Here is a 6,953-nt window from a genome sequence, read left to right as displayed (position 1 = left end):
CGGAGAGCGCCCCCAATCCCTCTAATGGAGAGCGGGTGTGCTTCGTCCCCTACTTAATAAGGGGACTCGGATTTCCTATACATCCATTTCTCCAGGGGCTCCTGGAGTTCTACGGACTCCAGCTTCATCATTTTACACATGCCTCCATTTTGCACATCGCGGGTTTCGTAGCTCTGTGTGAGCTGTTCTTGGGTATTGAGCCCCATTTTGCGCTGTGGAAGAGGTTGTTTTGCCTCGTACCCCGCTCTCACGAGGGGTCGATATATCAAGTGGGCGGAGCCAAAATATGGCGCATCGCCGGGACCGGATACCTGTCCGGGACCCCAAAGAAGACGTCCGAAGACTGGCCTTCACAGTGGTTTTATATGGAGGACGCTCCGCTGCCGGATCCAGTCCGAATCGGCCTTCCGGAGTTCAGCAACGCTCCATTGAAGAAACGCCTGAGTTGGCGCCCACGGAGCCCTCAACGAGAAGATGATAGGAGCGTCCATTACTTGATGGGCCGGATACGGCTGCTAGCCCATTCCGGATTAACCATGATCGGAGTCATGGCCACATGCATTATGCGCGGGGTGCAGCCGCACCAATATAGGGGCTACCCCATGTGGGACTTCAATGGAGATGATGACGCCACCCCTCACGGCCGCAAGGGACCTGGCTCGGCCGACGACCTGGTGAAGATCCTGTCCGGCTTATACAAGGGGGAGAAGGAGGACTTCCTCCGCACGAATCCTCTGAAGGATTTTCCATGAACAACCCTCGGAGCTGGGTAAGCGGTCGCATGCATATCTGATCCGTGCCTTTAAAGGCAATTGTCTTATTGTATGATTTTGACATAGGAACTGCGTCGGGACGTGGTGGGCATAAAAAGCCCAGCTCCACAACCCGAGGATCCAGAAAGGTCCCTTGATCCGGCCTTCGAAGAGGATCCGGACTTAGCGGTGGAACTGATCGACGGGGTGTTCCACCAGCTCAGCATAGACAATGCTTTAGTCGCCATTATGGTTGACTACCCTGGTTTGTTTCCGGCCTCCCAGGTGACTATGACCGAGGTCTTGACACCATCATTTAATCTGTGCTCAATTCTGACCATCCCATACTGATGGTGCATCGCTGGAGCTGCCTTTAAGGCGGGAAGCCGAACCCGCGGTGGCCGACCAACAAGGGTCAGTCCAGCCCAGCAGGCGGAAGAGGAGTGCGACGCGAACTGAAACGTCGCCGCAACGGTACGGAGCACCGCTATTTTTAAGGGAAGGATTCCCAGGAGGTATATTAAGGCTCATAGCCTTTTCAAAAAGAGCGCTCGCCGGACAGTGTCCGGAGAGGTTGCCAATCAAGCCTCCGCCAGTCATGCTCCAACGCATGGCCCGAGAGGGGAGGCGAATAGAAGGCATGAGCCGGACGCTCCTCCGACGGAGGATGCCGACAGGCTGTCCGCCACCCGGTCTGAGGTGGAGAGCGCCATGAATCACAGGTGTCGCCGGACAGTTCTTCGTGACACGTGTTTCTCCCCGGAGGCGTTAAATGCCTTTGGTGCGGGAAACGCGCACCTCCGTGCCGCTCAAGATGGGTTAACCAGAGCCACGGAGCAGTATGTGAAAGACATACGTGTAAGTAATTTTAATAGTTATATATGCCAGTAGCCCCCGGGACTTAAAATAGTTAAAATAACTGATTTAAGGATCAATTTCTATGCAGGATCTTATGGAGAAGAATACCCATCTGTCCCAGAAGCTCCAAGAGTGCAAGGCCCAACTTGAGGCCGCACTGGCCGCCACAGGGGGAGCCACAGAGACCCCCACTAGTAAGATGCACTTTGAAAAGATAATTAATTAATAAAGTGCGGCGTGAATCTGACACTAATATTGCAGAAGGCGTCGGACTAGATCCGGACAAGCAACAGCTACTGCGCCAGCTAAAGGCCAGCGACAGGGTGCTTATGAAGGTGCAGCAGGAGAGAAACAAGCTCCAAGATGCCCACACCCAGCTAGGAGAAGAGCTGAAAGGTGTTCGGGCCCAGCTGTCTAGCTCCTTGAAGGAGAATCAGCGGCTTCGTCGCGGCATTTATAGTAAGTGCTTGAGCAAATTCCTTTGAAAAGAAGAATTCGGCGAGGAAGTTGATTGACAGAAATATGTCTTTAGGTGTGCTCACAGGTCGCCCTGCGGAGGAAATGCCTGGGTCAACAGGTGACCAACTTCCCGAGCTGGCGCAATTGTTTGAACATGTTCGAAAGGCGATGAGTGGCGTCGTTCAGGCTTTATGGCCATCCGTCTCCCTACCCGAGGGCCTTGGTGATCTTGCTGAGAAGCTTCAGGGAGCACGGCGACGCCTCTGTTTGTGGAAGATATCGGCCTGCCGTCAGGGCGCCAGGGAGGCCTGGGCCATGGTGAAGACGCGCTATCCGAAGGCTGACCCAAACCACATGGCCGAGGTCGGACCTGCGGGGCCTGATGGGAAGGAGATCCCTGTGAGCTTGATGTACGGCCAAGTAGAACTGGCCGCGAAATATTCCCAACAGGACTGTAAATTAGACAGCCTGTTAGATGGGATTGAGGAGGAGTACAATCAGTCGGTTTGACGATGTAATTTGAAATGACATGTAAGATGCCTTCTAGCCGGATTGTAGATCGTTTGTCTTTGCGGACCGTTTCGCTTCAACCTGGGGAACCAACAGTCCGGAGTGTGTCCGAATACCCCTACGGTTATAAGAGAACCGGGGCATGCATGGAGACAAGGCGTCGGGGTCATAATTGCTTTATCAGACAAGTGCCCAACTAGTTATGTTATATTACATGGTTAGTAAGAAACATCTTCCAGGGAGAATAGTTCCGTTAAGGGTTCCTTTCCCTGGGAGGCATGCCCTAAGGTGCAATGCCGGACTGCGAAAATAGCAGAAAAAGCATCTGGGGGCAGATAAATAAGTAAGTAATAAATCATCTTTCAAGTCACCGACTGAATATTCTCTTAAGAACGCTAGCTTTCGGCTTCACCCAGTCTGAGGTACACATCCGGCTGACCCGGCAGTAACAATCGCAGAGGTGCTCCCTTTACCTCCTAGCTGAACAATCGGGAACGTAGGGGTAAGCACAGGAGCCAGGCAACCCAGCTTGGCCAAAACTTAAGTCATATCGATGCATATAATGGTGAATAAAAGGTACATGCGGAAGTATGACACATGTAGTGGGCGTGAAGCCCATATTAATAAGCTTCTGGTAAAGAAGCCCCCAGGTATAATGAGTGCTAGGAGCACATCAAGTGTGTGCGAACAAAGCGCAAATCAGCCTGTAAAAGGTATTTGAAAAAAAAGTGGGAAGAAGGAGGGGGACAAGAGACAGTAAAAATATAAAAAGGTGGACGGGTGAGTGAGACGAACTCTGAGTCCGGTGTTTAGGCGTAGAATCTTCGGAGACGGGCTGCGTTCCATGGGTTCGGCTCGAGTCGGTTGTCAGATGCTTTACGTAGACGGTATGCTCCGCCGGTCAGGACTTGGTCGATGATGAAGGGACCTTCCCACTTGGGCTTAAGTTTGTCCCTTTTCTTGTCTGGCAGGCGTAGAACGAGTTTGCCGACATTGTAAGTTTTGGCCCGTACTTCTCTACTTTGATATCTTCGAGCCTGCTGCTGATAAAATGCAGAACGAGCCTTTGCCACGTCCCGCTCCTCCTCTAAGGCGTCCAAACTGTCCTGCCGATCCAACTCGGCTTCTCTTTCTTCGTACATGCGCACACGAGGTGAGTCATGAATTATATCGCAGGGCAGAACTGCCTCTGCGCCGTATACCATGAAAAATGGTGTGAATCTAGTAGTTCGGTTTGGCATGGTCCGCAGCCCCCAGAGTACGGAGTCGAGCTCCTCTACCCAGTGCGTGTTAGATTCCTTTAGGAACCGCACTAGTCTGGGTTTGATGCCGCTCATGATTAGACCATTTGCTCGCTCGAATTGACCGTTAGTTTGGGGGTGATAGACTGAAGCGTAATCGAGCTTGATGCCCATGTTTTTGCACCAGAGTTTAACCTCGTCGGCCGTCAAGTTCGTGCCGTTATCAGTGATGATGCTGTGGGGGACGCCAAAACGGTGTACTACCCCAGATAGGAAGTCTATCACCGGTCCGGATTCTGCCGTTTTAACCGGCTTGGCCTCAATCCATTTGGTGAATTTGTCCACCATGACCAATAAGTATTTGTGCTTGTGGGTTCCCCCTTTAAGTGGTCCAACCATGTCAATCCCCCAGACCGCGAACGGCCAGGTAATGCGTATAGTTTTGAGGGCGGTGGGTGGCATGTGGCTCTCATTAGCAAAGAGCTGGCAACCGACGCATCGTTGGACTAAGTCCTGAGCATCTGCCCGGGCTGTCGGCCAATAAAATCCTATACGGAAAGCCTTGCCTACAAGGGCCCGGGCTGCAGCGTGGTGCCCGTCGAGTCCGGTGTGAATTTCAGCCAGGAGATTCCGCCCGTCCTCTTCGGAGATACACCTTTGAAGGACTCCGGTTGTGCTTTTCTTATAAAGTTCTCCCTCATGGACCTTGTAGGCTTTAGATCGCCGAACTATGCAGCGGGCCTCATTTTGGTCTTCGGGAAGTTCCTGCCGAATTAAGTAGCCTAGGAATGGTTCTGTCCACGGGGCAATTACTGCCATTATTTCGTGAGCTGAAGGTGTTATTTCATTGGCTGAGCCGCCGATTGTGTCAGAATGGTCTGAGTTAGGTGATGCAGCTGGCTCCGGATTGTTATTTCCGGACTCCTCTTCCCATAACACGGATGGCTTAAAGAGCCGTTCCAGGAAGATGTTTGGAGGGGTCTTGTTTCGCTCCGATGCGCGCTAACACGTCTGCTGCCTGGTTATTATCCCGGGCTACATGGTGGAATTCGAGTCCTTCGAACCGAGCTGACATTTTTAGGACGGCGTTGCGGTAAGCTGCTATTTTTGGATCTTTGGCGTCAAAGTCTCCATTTACTTGGGATATTGCGAGGTTTGAATCCCCGCGCACCTCTAGGCGTTGAATGCCCATGGATATTGCCATCCGAAGGCCATGCAGAAGGGCCTCGTATTCGGCTGCATTGTTGGAGTCCATGTACATTATTTGAAGTACGTATTGGATTGTGTCTCCAGTTGGGGACGTCAGGACGACGTCAGCCCCCAAGCCAGCCAACATTTTGGATCCGTCGAAATGCATGATCCAATTGGAGTATGCGCCGTACTCTTTAGGGAGTTCGGCTTCGGTCCATTCGGCGACGAAGTCAGCCAGAACCTGCGACTTTATAGCTCGCCGTGGTTTTTAGGTTATGTCAAATGGTAAGAGCTCGATAGCCCATTTTGCAATCCTGCCCGTTGCGTCGCGATTGTTTATAATATCGTTGAGAGGTACTTCGGAGGCCACCGTTATGGGACACTCTTGAAAGTAGTGTTGCAGCTTCCAGGATGCCATGAACACCGCATATGCTATCTTTTGATAATGTGGGTACCGGGACTTGCATGGAGTTAGAACAGTGGATACATAGTACACTGGTTTTTGAAGAGGGAATCTGTGCCCTTCTGTCTCTCACTCGACGACGAGTACCGCGCTGACAACTTGATGTGTTGCTGCGATATATAATAACATAGGTTCGCCCAAGTTGGGCGCGGCCAGGACCGGATTTGTTGCCAGTATGGCCTTTATTTCTTCGAGTCCGGCTGTGGCAGCATCCGTCCATTCGAAATGTTCGGTGCGCCGGAGGAGGCGGTAGAGGGGCAGAGCCTTTTCTCCCAAACGGGAGATGAAGCGACTTAAGGCCGCTACGCATCCGGTTAGTTTTTGTATTTGCTTGAGGTCTTTTGGAATATCCAATTGTGACAGAGCTCGGATTTTAGCCGGGTTTGCTTCAATTCCTCTACCGGATACGATGAAGCCCAAGAGCTTTCCGGCTGGTACGCCGAAGACGCATTTTTCCGGATTGAGCTTAATGTCATATGCTCGGAGGTTGTCTAATGTCACCCTCAAGTCTTCTACTAGAGTTTCGATGTGTTTGGTCTTGACAACCACATCGTCTACATATGCCTCTACTGTTTTGCCTATCTGGGTAGCCAGACATGTTTGAATCATGCGCTGATATGTTGCGCCAGCGTTTTTGAGTCCGAAGGGCATTGTGTTGAAGCAGAATGGCCCATATGGAGTAATGAATGCCGTTGTGGCATGGTCTTTCTCCGCCATCTTGATTTGATGGTATCCGGAGTATGCGTCGAGGAAGCACAATGAATCGTGCCCTGCGGTAGCATCGATGATTTGGTCGATGCGAGGGAGGGGGAAAGGGTCCTTTGGACAGGCCTTGTTAAGGTCTTTAAAATCAACGCAGAGGCGCCAGGATTTGTCCTTTTTTGGTACCATTACTAGATTGGCTAGCCAGTCCGGATGTTTTATATCTCTGATGAATCCGGCTTCTAAGAGTTTGGCTAGCTCATCTCCCATTGCCTGTCTTTTGGGTTCGGAAAATCGCCGAAGAGCTTGGTTGACCGGCTTGAATCCTTTTAGGATGTTTAGGCTGTGCTCTGCCAACCTGCGTGGGATTCCTGGCATGTATAAAGGGTGCCAGACAAAAATGTCCCAATTTTCCCGAAGGAATTCTCGTAGTGCGGCTTCGACATCAGGGCTTAATTGTGCCCCAATGGAGGCCGTCTTTGTGGGGTCTGTTGGATGGACTTGAAATTTGACTATTTCGTCTGCTGGTTTCAAAGAGGTGGACTTGGACCTGTTATCGAGTATCACATCGTCCCTATCCACCGTGGAGCACAGCGTAGTTAGTTCCTCTGCCGCTAGGGCTTCGGCCAATGCCTCTAGGGCCAGTGCGGCTGTCTTATTTTCGGCGCGTAGTGCTGTATCTGGATCACTGGCAAGAGTGATTATCCCATTGGGTCCGGGCATTTTGAGCTTCATGTACCCGTAGTGGGGTATAGCTTGGAAGATTGTGAATGCCTC

This window comes from Triticum dicoccoides, chromosome 2B, assembly GCF_002162155.2.
Source record: "Triticum dicoccoides isolate Atlit2015 ecotype Zavitan chromosome 2B, WEW_v2.0, whole genome shotgun sequence".
NCBI classification, from domain to species: domain Eukaryota; kingdom Viridiplantae; phylum Streptophyta; class Magnoliopsida; order Poales; family Poaceae; genus Triticum; species Triticum dicoccoides.
Note: the sequence above shows the minus strand (reverse complement) of the source record.